We start from the raw sequence: 15,432 nt of genomic DNA, 5'->3' as shown, positions 1-15,432 counted from the left end.
GCCTCCAACAGTTACTACTCACCTGTAGAAACTACTCAACTGTAGCCTTTTCCCCCTCCAGTCAATTCCACAGCCACTGTCAGTTACATATTCCTAAAATAGATTCTCCTGCACTGAAACCATGAATAGCATTCCATTTTCCATCAGATTAAGTAGAAACTCCAAGGCCTATCCTTGAGGTCTTCCAAAATACCATCCAATAAAACTCTCTAGCATATGCTATCTTTAGCCAAGCTGGAGTAGTTGGTCTTGGATTACTTCCAATTTTCTTCACTCATACTTTTTTTTTTATTTAGGTCTATATGTACCCTATAATCTTCCTTCACTCACTGTCTCTGCTTTCAAAACATTGCATCTCAGTTAATACCCCATTTTTGTCCACCTCTTCCCTTTTCTGTTTACCTCCTTCTTCATTATTCTTCTATCTTTGTTGATTTTTTTCCTACAAAATATTATCTTTCCTAACATCTATCATTTTATTTGTGCTTCTCTTATAATACACGTGCTATTCTATTTTGCATTATGTTTCAGTTTATTTTCATTAATTGGTGTTTCTAAATTATGGACTACTTGCAGATAAGAACTTCATCTTATTCATTCTTGAATTCTTATTCTGTGGTATTGCATGTAGTAGACATTCAATTTTTTTTTAATTTCTTGAATTAAATTTAATTTGGGAGTTGTAGGAAAACTAGCACATATTCTGTTTGCTAAGTGATTAATAATTTGCTATGTTGTAATATTTTACTACACCTATCATTACAATATTTTGAATGTGGCATGAAACAATGCTTTTCACAGAAAATATTAATTGTAGTGATTGGGAATGAACTGATCCTGCAGAGAGAATAAAAGGTGCTTTATGAGAATCTAATTACAACTCTAGAAAATGCATGGAAATCTTGTAAGTAAATATTTGTAGAAAATGAATTCTACAGTAGTTACAAGAGGCAGATAAAGTAACAAATGTATAGATAGATTAGAAGCATGATTTTCCTTGGATAGAAATAATATTTGCTAACTTATGACTTAAAGGGCTTGTTAGCAAAGGCCCCACTGGGACAACATTAACCATCCATGAGAAATGCATATCCAAGTTTACCACCTCTTATATAAAGTACGTAAATTACCAGGAGAAGCATATTTTGAGCAATATGAGGAGACTGCATTTTTTATATCATCACAAAACCTCAGGTTATTCCTGTGAAATTCCTGAAACAAAAAGAGCGGACAAATTCCACCTCTCTTATATGAGTCTATGTCATCCTAGCAATGACTCATGTAAGTTTTAATACTTCTGCCACTTCAAATAGTTTTCTGTACATAGACTACATTGATCTAATTTTCTATTACTCCAATTATGTTAATGAAATGGTGTCCGGCGCTTTCTCCGCCCCGCCTCGAGTCCTCGGTCGGCCGGCGATGGGGACCAGAGAGATAAGGGGAGAGAGGGTGCGGACAATGTCTTACCCGACGCACTCGTGATCACTCTGGACTCGCAGCAGTGAAGCATGTAGGCTTTTAATGGAACTAGGCAATCATCCTCTTTACAGGTTCCGCCCGGGGCAAAACGCCTCGGGGGAGAACAACCTCGATGCGGCCGTCAGGCGCGGCTCCTTGTGGGCTGTCTCTCCGAGCTCTGCCCGGGAACTTTCTTATAAACCTTACGTATATCCAATGGGCAAACGCCACGCATACAAGCATGATTGGTGAATACAGAGGGTTGTCACATACATCACAAAGCGGAAGCAGGATGTGGGCGCCATCTTTGCACCACTCGATGGGCGGGGGGAACTCAAGGGCAGGCTGCAGCTTGTCTACTAGGCCTAATCCGGAATGTGGCTGCTCACATCTCCCCCTTTTTGTTTTTATTTTGATGCCCCAGTGTCTCCAGTGATGAATGTGCTCCCGTGGACCTAGATGGCCCACAACGTATGTTTTGGTGCTTTGGGGAGTCTGGACTAGGTCCCGGCCATACTGCGGCGGGGCCTCTGGCACCGACCAGAATGCTCACTTCATATAGAGACCGGAGAGCCCATGAGCTGGAAACCATGTGGCTCTCCTTGCAGTACTCAGTCTCGCAACTGGGGGACAAGAGGGTTAGGAGAACGGTAGCCAGTGTCGAGGGCGTCACTAGGTGTCTCTGTGCAATGGCAGGGGTCCCGTCTGGCCACAACTAGGACTCTGCCCAAGAGATCTACCTGAGACAAAAATAGGACCACTGGTGCCGATTATTTATATCCGGGATTTTGCCAAATACTTAGCTGCGAACCTTGCCCCCAAATGCCCCGCTTCGAGTGGTTGGGATGGGTGCTGGACAGAGGGACTATAGTCATCAGGAGGGTTACAGGCAGAGGACATGGCCATCATGGCGGTAACACGTAATTGCTGTTGTCTTTGAAACAAACGCTCCAGCAAACTCTTAACAATGATCAAACCTACTAATAACCCCACAGCAAGAAGAACCCAGTTGGTCAGATTAGGCCAAGAGAACCAGGAGGGAAAAAAGGTCAATATTCCTGGCCCTCTTCCCGGTCTGCTGGGGAGTGGTCGACACCGTCGACATCATTTGACCGCTCATCACGCGAGTTGAGGACTGGATCCAACAGGTCACGTTGGGGGTTTAACGACCCGTCAGGCTGCAGTTCTTTGGTGTTCTCAGGCGACTGCACGGTTCTCACCAATCTCTCCGGTACCCACACTGGTTGGCGTCCTGGTTCCTGGGGAAAGACACAAACAGAGCCTCTGGCCCAGCTGAGCACTGGGTCAGGACCTTTCCATTGCCCCGACAGAACATCCCTCCAACGGACCAGGCCTCTATGCGGAGGACCTGGGGTGGTATGTTGTAGGGCAGGCGTCATGGTTGATGCGTTTTCATTTAAATAATTGTATGTAAATAGGGCGGCAGACAATTGGGCCCTGGGGGACAGACCATGACCTATTCCCCCCTTTTGCTTTTGTAATAATTCTTTAATGGTTCTATGCGCTCTCTCGATGATACCCTGCCCCTGAGGGTTGTATGGGATGCCATGTTTTAGGTGAACTTCCATAACATCACAAAATTTTTGGAAAGCCTTGCTGACGTAAGCCGGTCCATTGTCTGTTTTCAAAGTTTTTGGCTTGCCCCACGTTGCCCAAGCTGCAAGGCAATGCGCAATAACCTGATGGACCTTTTCCCCTGTCTCGGCAGAGGCAAACATCACCTGAGAACAGGTATCAATTGACACATGCAAGTACTTGACCCTACCAAACTCGGCAAAATGAGTAACATCCATCTGCCAAATGTCTCCCGGGATGAGACCCCTAGGGTTTACTCCTATTGAGGGGATAGCTTTTCGAGTGACACAATTTCCACAGGCTCGGACTATGTCTCTAGCTATTGCTCGTGGTATCTTAAACCGCCTAGCCAGGGTACCCGCGTTGATGTGGAACCTGTGATGGAATTCTCGGGCTAGTTGGCAAGGCGTCAGTGCAGGAAAGACATGTGGCTGCCGAGTAGCCATATCTACTAAATGGTTACCGCGTGCCATGGGGCCAGGTAAGCCCGTATGAGCCCTAATATGAACTATGTGAAAGGGATGCCGTCTCGCGAGAATCACCGTTTGAAGCTCGTGAAAGAGGGTGCTCACTGTGGAGGAACCCTTTATAATGCCCACAGCTTCCAAAATTCGCAGAGAGTTAACAACGTAGATGGAATCAGAGATAATATTCAGAGGGTCTGGAAACTCTTTCAAGACCGTGGTGACGACCTGCAGCTCGACCCACTGAGGTTTGAGTGGCTGAAAGAGAACAGTTTTGGGAGCATCTCCTTCCACACAATATGCTCCTATACCCGAGCTGGAACCATCAGTGTACACAGTGAGAGCGCCTTTAATTGGTCTAGGCGACGTGACCCTGGGAAAAATCACCGGGTGTCGGGTGACAAACTGTAGGAGGGGGTCTTTGGGGTACTGATTGTTGATACATCCCGAAAAGGTGCATCGGAGAATGGCCCATTGATCTATACACCCAGTAAGCACCTCAAGCTGCTGAGAAGAATAAGGCACCCTGAGGTTTTTGGGCTGCAGACCAAAATGTTGTACTGCCTGTTTAATGGCCTGTAGGGCCAGTTCAGCGACTGCAGTGGGATAATGTTCTAAAATCCTTTTAGGGGAAACTCCGGGGTGAATCCAGAGTAATGGTCCCCGTTGCCATAGCACTGCGGTGGGCTGTGATTCTGTCGGTAGAAGACAGGCATCAAAGGGCTCACTGGGGTTCACTCTTTTCAATGCAGCACTACTGAGCGCTTGCTCTACTTGGTACAGTGACTGCCTCGCTGCAGGGGTAAGGTATCTTGGTGAAGCCAGATCCGAGTCCCCTTTCAGCAACTCGAATAAGGGCATTAAATCTGCATTGGGTAATTTCAAATATGGGCGGATCCAGTTTATGTCCCCCATAAGCCTCTGCATGTCATTTAGGGTATGAATCCTGTCTAGTCTGAGTGTAACCCTCTGGGGTGAGATGTGGGTAGGCGTGAGCCTTGCTCCCAAAAAGGTGACAAGCTCGGTCATCTGTATTTTTTCCGGGGCCACTTCTAAGTTGGCTTCTCGGAGTGTTAGAACTAAATGTGCTAATGTGGTCCTAAGGAGGTCTACTTGTCCATGGGTCAACAGGATGTCATCCATGTAATGGAGGATCCTTACTTGGGGAAAAAGCTGGCGGGTACTGGCTAATTTTTCAGCCACGTACAACTGGCACATGGTAGGGCTATTAGCCATGCCCTGAGGCAAAACCGTCCATTCAAAACGACGACAGGGCTCCTCCTGATTTAGGGAGGGCACAGTGAAAGCAAATTTTGGGGTATCCTCGGGGTGAAGTGGGATAGAAAAGAAACAATCTCTAATATCTATAATAAAGACAGGCCACCGCTCTGGCAGAGTTGAGAGAAGGGGCAGTCCCATCTGGACAGGCCCTAGGGGCTCCATGCAATTATTGATGGCCCTTAAATCATGTAATAGCCTCCACGTGCCTGATTTTTTCTTGATGACGAAGATAGGGGTGTTCCAGGGTGACGTGGAGGGAACGATGTGCCCCCTCTCCAGCTGATCTGACACTAAGGCGTGCAATGCTGAAAGTTTCTCCTGAGGCAAGGGCCACTGAGGTACCCAGACTGGAACCTTAGCTTTCCAGGTTAACTTTATAGGTGTAGGTGGGTATTTACCCTCAGTGGCCCCTAGGAAAAACCCAGGCCTTGTCTGCCAGGGTTTGAGTCAGCCTGAATGGGCTTCACGCGCCCTTGCAAGGAGGCTCCCAGCCCCCTGCCCGGGACATATCCCATTCTATTCAGCAACTGTTTAGAAGTTGGAGAGTAGCCTGTGGTTAGGGTTACATCCATTTGAGCTAGAATATCTCTTCCCCATAATGAAACAGGCAGGGCCAGCACATAAGGCTGGAAACTGCCCTGATGTCCTTCCTCATCCTCCCAATGGAGAGTAGTGGCACTCACCATGGGCGCTGAGATTTGGCCGATCCCTCTGAGGGTGTCTTCCGCTTGGTTCGTTGGCCAAGCGGGGGGCCAATCTTGCTGTCTTATAATCGACCTATCTGCTCCGGTATCTAACAGACCTAGGAAGGCTCGGCCTTGCACTTTAAGAGTCAGCATGGGTCGAGACTCCAGGGACATTTGAAGACCCTCAAAAACCTCTCCGGAGGATCCAAATCCTTTATTCCCCCTCTGTCCTGGCTTGCTTGGAAAGACTGAATGCAGGCTGGGCAAAAGCAGAAGCTGCGCCAACTTATCACCCTCTGCAATGACCAGAGTACCCTGCAGAGACTGTACCATAATCTGGACATGGCCTGTGAAATCTGAGTCTACAATACCTGGTATAACTGTTAACCCTTTTAGGGCTGTGGATGCTCTCCCTATTAAGAGCCCCACCGTTCCTGCTGGTAAGGGCCCCTTGAAGGAGGTCCCCACTAATTGGACTCCCATGGCGGGGGTTAGTACGAGTCTGGAGGTGGCACAGAGGTCCAATCCTGCTGATCCGGGAGATGCGCGGGTCTGGATGGGAGCCGCATCGCCCGCTGGTGTGTTTGGGGGCCCACCGCAAGGGTGGACCCCCTCTGCCCGTTTTTTGAATCCTGTTCGGGGCGGCCAGAAAGGCGTACTCCCTGCGCGCTGAAGACTGACTTACAGTCCTCTGCGCGATGAGGCCCCTTGTAGCAGCGGCCGCACAGCTTAATGGCCGCACGCGGTCCGCGGAGGTGCTGAACGGCGGGCGGTTGATCTTTATTAGGGCAATCTCTCCTAAAATGTCCTGACTGGCCACAGCCATAGCACCTTTTTGGCCTTGCCCCCAAGGCTCCGGGGTCCTTTGCGGTTACCTGTAGGGAGCTGGCTAGCATAGCAGCCAACCCTGCATTAGTTAACGGGCTACCAGCGTCTCTGCAAAGCCGAACCCATTCTGTCAAGCTCTTCCCCTTATTCTGTGCCAGGATAACCTTACATTCCCTATTGCATTGCTCAAAAATCATCTGCTTAACTACAGTTTCCGCTACCCCTGGATCTGAGAAGATTCTTTCAGCCGCAGTCTGCATCTTTGCCACAAAATCCACAAAAGGTTCTGTGGGACCCTGGTGAATGCCGCTGAGTGAGGCCTGGGCTTCTCCCTCTCCTGTCAACTTTTTCCATGCCCCTATGAAACAGCGGAAAATTTGGGCGTAAACTTCCTGGGGGTATCCTGTCTGATTTGGGGCGTGAGCACTTTTCCCTAACAACATATCTACATTCCACCCGCCGTGCCTCCCCGCCGCATTCCTCGCTGCCTGCTCCTCAGCTAACTCCTCAAACCACGCTTTCCAATCGATAAACCGGCCGGGTGGCAAGCAGGAGCGAGCCAGCTGAAGGATATCAGCAGGTGTATGATTTAGGGTGGAGAGGTTCTCAACCATGTTCAGGGTGTAAGGGGCGTTGGGGCCGTACTGATGTACGGCTTGCCTCAGCTCCTTCAAGAGCTTGTAATCATAGGATTCATGCAGATTACGACCTTGGTGATTGATGATGACTGGGAACATTTCGGAGACCAGTTCGGGCTCGAGCGGTTGATAGCCGCCCAAAATGCCAAAAGGTCTGAATGTGGTAAAGGGGCTCCACTTCCAAAAATGCCTCCTATTGTCATTTGAGGGTGAAGGGCCCGGAGGGTCCACGTAGTCGGGGGGGGGTTCTGGGTGTTGCGAGGGGGGGTCATGGTCTCTACTCGTCATGGCCACTAGAGGGAGTCCTGTACAAGGGCCCCTTGCGGAGTCGGTTAAACCGTCCACCGGATGCAGGTGCTTCCTTAGGGGCGCAACGGTCGTTGCCGGTGGGGCAGAGGGCCGCGTGGGTGAGATAGGGGGTGCCTCTAGATCAATCAGCGGAGGCGCTTCCGGTCCCTCGTCTGCCTCGCTTTCAGAATCTGAGTCAGAACTATCAGAACTAGTACTCGACTCTGGCGGCTTGCCCTTATGGGTGCCCTCCGCGGATGAAACGGACTGAGTTTCTTGGAGCGCATGTCGCACCTGCAACAAGGCAGCAGGCGTGGTCAGGCCCATGGCCGATTCCAGCTCAAGTACAGCACGAACAGTCTCCCATATAAGGACCAGGACTGGGTCCAGACAAATGCCCGTTTGGCGCGCTTGGTCTATATCACGGCCAAGTTTCATCCAAGAGGGCAGGTTGAGGCTGCCAGAGCAGGGAAACCAGGGGGCAAAAGTGGCCACATCATCAAGGAATCATTGGAGAGAACTTTTCTTAACTGAGATACCCCGCTGCTTCAAAAGGGTCTTTAAGGGGGTTAATAGGGGTGAGCTTTCAGACTGCCCCATGCTTGCAGTCGGCACTATCTCTTAATCACTCGGAGAGCTCTTCCGAGTCCCCGGGGCTACCTGAACGCCCACGGGCCCTAGTCCTCGCACGAAAAAAAAGGGGTGCTTACCTTCTCGCGGTGATCAGTCGCGGAAGTCAAGCCACGGATCCCGGGAGCACGTCTCCGTCGGGTCGAGGGGAACGCGAATGAGGTTCCCCGTACGGGCCACCACTTGTCCGGCGCTTTCTCCGCCCCGCCTCGAGTCCTCGGTCGGCCGGCGATGGGGACCAGAGAGATAAGGGGAGAGAGGGTGCGGACAATGTCTTACCCGACGCACTCGTGATCACTCTGGACTCGCAGCAGTGAAGCATGTAGGCTTTTAATGGAACTAGGCAATCATCCTCTTTACAGGTTCCGCCCGGGGCAAAACGCCTCAGGGGAGAACAACCTCGATGCGGCCGTCAGGCGCGGCTCCTTGTGGGCTGTCTCTCCGAGCTCTGCCCGGGAACTTTCTTATAAACCTTACGTATATCCAATGGGCAAACGCCACGCATACAAGCATGATTGGTGAATACAGAGGGTTGTCACATACATCACAAAGCGGAAGCAGGATGTGGGCGCCATCTTTGCACCACTCGATGGGCGGGGGGAACTCAAGGGCAGGCTGCAGCTTGTCTACTAGGCCTAATCCGGAATGTGGCTGCTCACAAAATGGAATTTATCTCACTGTGTTTAAACTCCCATTTAATGTTCTGAAATGAGGTATTTTATTTTCCATATGTCAGTAAACTTCATGCATGCAACAGTGCATGTCTCTTCTGCAGATTCAGCCACTCGGATCTCTGAGTTTATACTTCCATTTATATAGCAACAGTGTGTGTGTTACAGTGAATGGCCAATGTATTTGCTTAAATTAAATTGCATATTTAGGCATGTAGAAACATGTTTTTTTTTAGTTGTTGCACTGACCTCCATGTACATATCATGACAACATAGTATTTTAGAATGCTCAGCATATAGTTTCTACAAGGAAATTATAGCTTTGTCACCTATTTGCTATATGGCTTGGGCCAATGATTTAACTTCACTATAAAGTATAGTATTTATACTGTACATTAAGGTTTACCATGAGCATTCTAGCTTAAACAACACACACACACACACACACACACACACACGTAACATCTTTTCTAAGTAATTGGATGAAACCAGAGGAGGTTTTACAAGTGGGAAAATTAGTGAATGAAAAAAATTATCCTATTAAGTTATTTTAGTTGTTTTAATGATCTCTTTGATTATACTAAAAAAAAATTTTGATGGACAGTTTACCAACATATATGGTCCACTGTATCAGTCTTAGTTTATAGTGATTTGGAGACATTATTTTGGGTTTCATACTTTGAGAGCCTCCATGTTATTTGTGTATGGGCTTCACAAATACCCAGTTCCTGCTAGTTGGTGAGTGATATATCCATAATTAAGTGCCCAGAAAGGGTTGAGTACATAAAACATCTCAACCTAATTCTTTCACCTTCATCAGGATAACTGAGAGTTCATCTTCAATTTTGCACATGACTTTCAGCTTGCCTCTTGTGAAATTTCTTCCCCTTCCTGTTACATTTATCTATTTTTGTTCCTTTTACCATTAATTTACCTCCATAATGATTTTGGGACATAAGAACATATTCGTGGTTTTCCATGATTCTTAATAAGTTTATAGGGTTCAGAGTTTATGGAGTTACTCAAAATTAAATAGTCAGTGACACAGATGTGGGTTAAAATTTGGTTACTGATACCTAGTTCTGTACCCTAAGTTTTGCATGTCTCCCTTCTGAATTATAGGTCTAGAAGATCCAGAAATTGTTTTTATTAAAGTATTCTCTTTTTCCACATTATTTATAAAAGTTCACCCAATTTAAAAGTATGTAATAATTTTTTGGTATTTAGAGAAATATGTTTAAAAGGAATTCTTCAGTAAATGGCCCTAGGTCCTGACTGTCTGTATCCGTTTTCTGATTTTAAATATGTGTTTACTTTATATTTAATGTTACAGGGTTTCTCAGATACAAAACAGGAATAATATGTTGATCAATGTTAAGAGAAATGAATCAATGGGGAGTTTTATGTTAGGGCGTAGATGCTTTCACCAATGTTCAGTAATTTAATAGAAATATGAAGAGATCATATAATCTGTCTCAAGATGCTTATTTCAGAAAATTAAAGCAAGGGATAATTTATGTCCAAATCAAGGAACATGCAAGAGATGTTAGCCTATTTATAGGATTTCTTATCATGGTATTAGGCAAAAGGATCAGATGGAAGGGATAGAAATTTTTTGACTTAATATCAGAGTACAGAGGTATGCTGTAAAACCTCTTCATTATTCTCCTTCAACTCTCTGGTTGTAATTTTAATATCTATGGGAGAATTTTCTTCTTTTTTAGTATCAGGTTTTCACTTCCACAGAAATTCCATCTTTCACAATCACCACTTCCCCAACATATCCCTTTGTCCAACAGAGGTGGTATTGGGAGATGAAACATTTTCACTTAATATAATTTTCATAGACAGTATTGCTTAAAAGTTTCATCTAAAAACTGAATTTTTTCAATAAGCCACCATGTCTTTTAACATTATATTACTTGTACAAAGAAATTTTATGTAGGACCACAAAAGCAGAAACCATTTGGGAAAATTATAGATCTGAATTTTTAAATTATTTTAAGCAATTTCATAGAAAATATAAATAAAATTAAAAGAAAAATAGCAAACCAGAATGTTTCTGGAATATCTGTAAAAAGGATAATACCTTAATATGTAAAGTGTTCTTATACCAAATAATAAAAAGGTAAAGAGCTCAGTAAAAACCTGGGCAAAGGTCATGGAAAGATAATTGAGGAAGGAAAAAATACAAATGGCCATGTCATATATGAATAAATGGTCAACCCCATTAATAATTAGGAAATGCATTAAAGCATCAATAGCATTCATTTTCAGGTAGCAAATAAGCAAAGATAAAAAACTTAATATACTGTCTTGTCAAGCCTTGGTGAAATGAAAAATGGGCATACTCATGCCTCATTTCAGTGAAATAAGTTTTGGTATAATGGACCAAACATTTCTGAAGTGCCTAATTACAATGATGTATCTTAAATAAATACTTTTGTATGCACATAAAGTTTTAGCAAAAAGTAAGTATATTATAGAACTGTTAATTTTAGGGAAAATTGAAATCACCCCTAAAATAAACTATAAAATATTTCTGATATGTTGTTGAATAAGTTATAAAGTTATAAACTTATAAGTATGTACCCTCTTAAGTAGGATGAGTACCCACTTTGATATTTTGTAACTTATAAAGTTATGAGCATGTACCCTCTTAAGTAGGATGAGTACCCACTTTGATATTTTGTAAATCATGTTAATTTGCATCTGAAAATATTTAATGGTAGACAGAACAAAGGAATAAGATTTAACATTCTATTGAACACCAGCTATGGCCAGGTACTTCATCTTTTATAATTCTTTTAATCCTTACAACAATCCTATTGGGCACATACCATTATTCTCCCCAATTTAGAGATACAAACACAAGCACAGGGAGTTTAAATAACTTATGTAAGTTCACACTATTAGGATTTAAAAAAGATAGAATTTGCAATTTGTTAGTCTAACTCTAGAGCTTAACTGCCCTGTTTAATAGAAATTTTAAAGCGGTAGAGGAGAAATATAAAAATGTGTTTTTAGAATATAGCTATCATCCTTGGATTCAGATATGAAAACCAAGGATGTACAGTAACTGCAAAACAAATGATTGTGTGCAATGTGTGTTTGTGTGCTTATGAGGATCTATACTGGTAGATAAGTATACTGAGTGAAATTTGAGGAGTGGCTTAGCTTTGCTCATTTAATCTCACAGCCTATGATATATCCATTTCCATTTTACTTTACAGGAAAATATCTGAGCTAGTATCAGAAATTGGAAATCATGAACCTAAGAAACAACTCAGGAGTGACTGAATTTCTATTGCATGGTCTTTCAGGTCCTCGAGAGCTTCAATTTTTCTATTTTGCATTTTTTACACTTTTCTATTTATCCATTGTGCTGGGGAACCTACTCATTATGCTCACTATCATCTCTGATCCTGCACTACACACACCCATGTACTTCCTTCTCAGTAACCTCTCCTTCATTGATGTGTGTCTGTCCACATTTGCCACTCCCAAAATGATTGTTGACTTCCTCATGGAGTATAAGACCATCTCTTTTGAGGGCTGCATGGCCCAGATATTCTTCCTGCATGTCTTCGCTGGTGGAGAAATGATGCTCCTGGTGGCCATGGCATATGACAGATATGTAGCCATATGTCTACCCCTGCACTATACAGCCATCATGAGCTTACGCAGGTGCACAGGCCTCGTTCTGGGCTCCTGGATCATTGGGGTTCTGCACTCATTAAGTCAGCTGGTCTTCACAGTAAACCTTCCATTCTGTGGCCCCAATAAAGTGGACAGCTTTTTCTGTGATCTACCCTTGGTTATCAAACTTGCCTGCACTGATACATATCTCCTCCAGGTTCTGATGCTTTCAGACAGTGGTCTAATGGCTGTGATCTCCTTTGCGCTCTTGCTGATCTCCTACTCTGTCATCCTGGTCACTGTGCGACATCGTTCCTCAATAGGCATGGCCAAGGCATGGGCCACCCTGACTGCCCACGTCACTGTGGTGACCCTCTTCTTTGGGCCCTGCATTTTCATCTATGCCTGGCCTTTTGGCAACTTCCCAGCAGATAAGGTGCTCTCAATATTCTATACTGTTTTCACCCCTCTCTTAAACCCCTTGATCTATGCTCTAAGAAATAAGGAAGTAATAATAGCAATGCGAAAACTGAGGAGTCAACAAGTCAGTTCTTGACAGTCTCCCAGCTCTCCCTTGTGATAAATAAAAGCCATGGTAAAAGCCATGTTACTGTACCTTTCTCTGTGAATTACTAGTATGTTTTAAATATCCTAGAACACATTTTTTCTCTTGTTATAGCATTTGTTTTTATGACAGAAGACAAACTGCCTTAGAAACAGGAGAATGAGACTCCTTACCTTTTGCTTGTGAAACAATTCTTACTTGATTCAGACTAAAATTAAGATTAATAATAAAATCCTCCTTTCTCTTTAAAAATTAATGTTTCTATCAAATTCATATTTGATAAATATGAAAATGTACCAAATAAAATGTAGAATACTTAAATCACATTTTTCAAGTTTCAGAATAGTGTTTAATTTACAGATAATTCTGGTCATCATCCCACTTCCTGTCACAAATTATAGTCATATATTATTAATTTTATAGACAAGGATACTGTTGCACCATTCTCATGATTTTTTGCTGATTACAGAATCCAAATTCCCACATATTCTCCTCCGTACATTTACAAATACACATACTTGAAATCCTTGCTAATCTATTTCTATCTGAACTTAGGAACTAAATGCATTGAGATCATTCATTTTTTTGTTTGTAGAAACGGTGTTTTTTGCAATCCAAATTCTCGCTACAAATTATACAAACTTAGGGATCAAGTACCAAACATATTTGTGTGCTGAGCTCATTATCTGAACTGAAACAAAATGGATCCATATTTTCCATTTACCAGGCACAAATACGCAGTCCTATACCCACAGTAATGTTTCTTTGCCTCAGTGTATTAAATCAGAGTTCAAAATTGCCAGTTAAATTTAGTGGTTCAATGACTACATGCAAAAACAGATATCTCTGTATATATAAATAGATTGTTTTCACCAACACTGCTAACTATATGCTTTTGCTCTCTATATTGCTAGGCCTATATCCAGATCATGTCCTCTAATCTACACCAACCAATAAAGAATAATTGAGAATACATATTTTTCAATGCTCTCAAAATTGAATTAAGAATATTCCTTTGAATTTTCAAAATAAGAAGTCTATGTTTTCACATCTAAATTTCAATGTTAATAATTACTCTTAATCTAATTCCTGCTCTATCAATTAGGAAACTAAGAATTATACAAGTTAAGTGACTTGACAGCATTCACAATCACCAAGGAAAAAAACTAAAGCAAATATCTTCATCTTCTGACTCAGTATTTGGAAGAGAAAGCCCTACTGTAAAGCCAAGTTATCCATTTGAAATAGAGTATGTGGAAGAAATGATAGTATGGAACAGGATTTAATGCCAATTATGTTTTCTCCTTCATAATGTCACTGTTCTGCAATCTCTGTTGATTCCTCTCTGAAATATAGAATTAAAAAATAGTCTAATATAGGGCTTTGCCATCTGATGGTTATGATGATGATGATAATAAAGCCAAACATATTCAAATATCACTATATAGTTTAAAAATTGTGTCTTCATATAACGTTTTGTTTGACTTCCACAAGATACATGTGCATTAAGAAAAGATTATACTTTTACTTTTAGAATATTGAAATTCAGGTGATCTGAAACCCTTTCATAAGCAAATCTACAAATTCTGCAAGCATTTTTAATAATAACTTCATGGAATGCTTTGGAGAGGTAAGGTGTTGGGTAGTGATTTCAGATAATTAAAATGATAGGCAACGAGGGCAATTGGGGAAAATTTTGTCTGTGCAAGTGTGTGTAGTAGAATTAGAGCCTTTGCATCTGAACCCACAAAGCCTATTCCATCAGTGAAGGTGTGGATTAGAAGAATATCCTGAGAAGCAAAAAGAAAAGACCAAAAATGTTTTCTCACAGGCATGTTCTATGATTAGAAAAATTATTTCCTTATGGAAATTATAATGAGACTGCTCACATACAATTTTGATTTTAAATTTTCATTCATTCATACTCAAAAGAGTTTTAAACAGAAAAATTAACATGAAATATGGTCCATTTTAGGGATTGATGAAAATCTTGGGGCATGTGACATAGGAAAATAGAAACCTCTCTGGAGGGTCCACATACTTATTACTAACCACACATGAAGTCCTGCTGAATTTGAGTTCACAACCAAATTCATAAAACACAAGAGGACTCTATCCACACTGTAAAAGAATCATATAACCAAAAAGGCAGGTAGAAAGAAAAAGGGTGTTAAAAGACATATCACACAAACATGAATCGAAGAAAATAAAAGAACAAATCCAGCAGCATATACAAAGGATTATACTCCTTGCCAATTGATATTTATGCTAGGAAGGCAAGGATGGTTCAAAATATAAGAAGCTGTCAATGTAATTCACTGCATTAATAGTATGTAGGAAACATTGCTAATGGGCACGTGGTATAGAAAATGCATTTGATGAAATTGAACACTCATTCATAATAAAATCACTTAATAAACTAGGAATAGAAGGGAATTCCCTCAACATAACAACACCCACAGCTAACATCACACCCAATGGTGAAAGATTGACAGCTTCCCCCTAAGATAAGGACCAAGACAATGATGTGTGCTTTTGCCACTTCTCTTCATATTGTACTGGAAATTCTAGCCAGAGCAAGTAGGCAAGAAAAGAAATGAAAATCACCCACACTGGGAAGGAAGAAGTGAAACTATACCTATTCACAGATGACAAGATCTTATATATAGAAAATCGTAATGATAC

The 15,432-nt window shown here is 42.7% G+C and overlaps 1 pseudogene; it reads left to right on the top strand.

Annotated features, from left to right (window-relative positions):
- The first annotated feature begins 11,808 nt into the window (after positions 1–11,808).
- Positions 11,809–12,762, top strand: LOC119532878 (annotated as a pseudogene).
- Positions 12,763–15,432: the final 2,670 nt, after the last annotated feature.

Source organism: Choloepus didactylus, chromosome 4 (genome assembly GCF_015220235.1).
Source record: "Choloepus didactylus isolate mChoDid1 chromosome 4, mChoDid1.pri, whole genome shotgun sequence".
NCBI lineage: Eukaryota > Metazoa > Chordata > Mammalia > Pilosa > Megalonychidae > Choloepus > Choloepus didactylus.
This window is presented reverse-complemented; position numbering and strand designations above follow the sequence as displayed.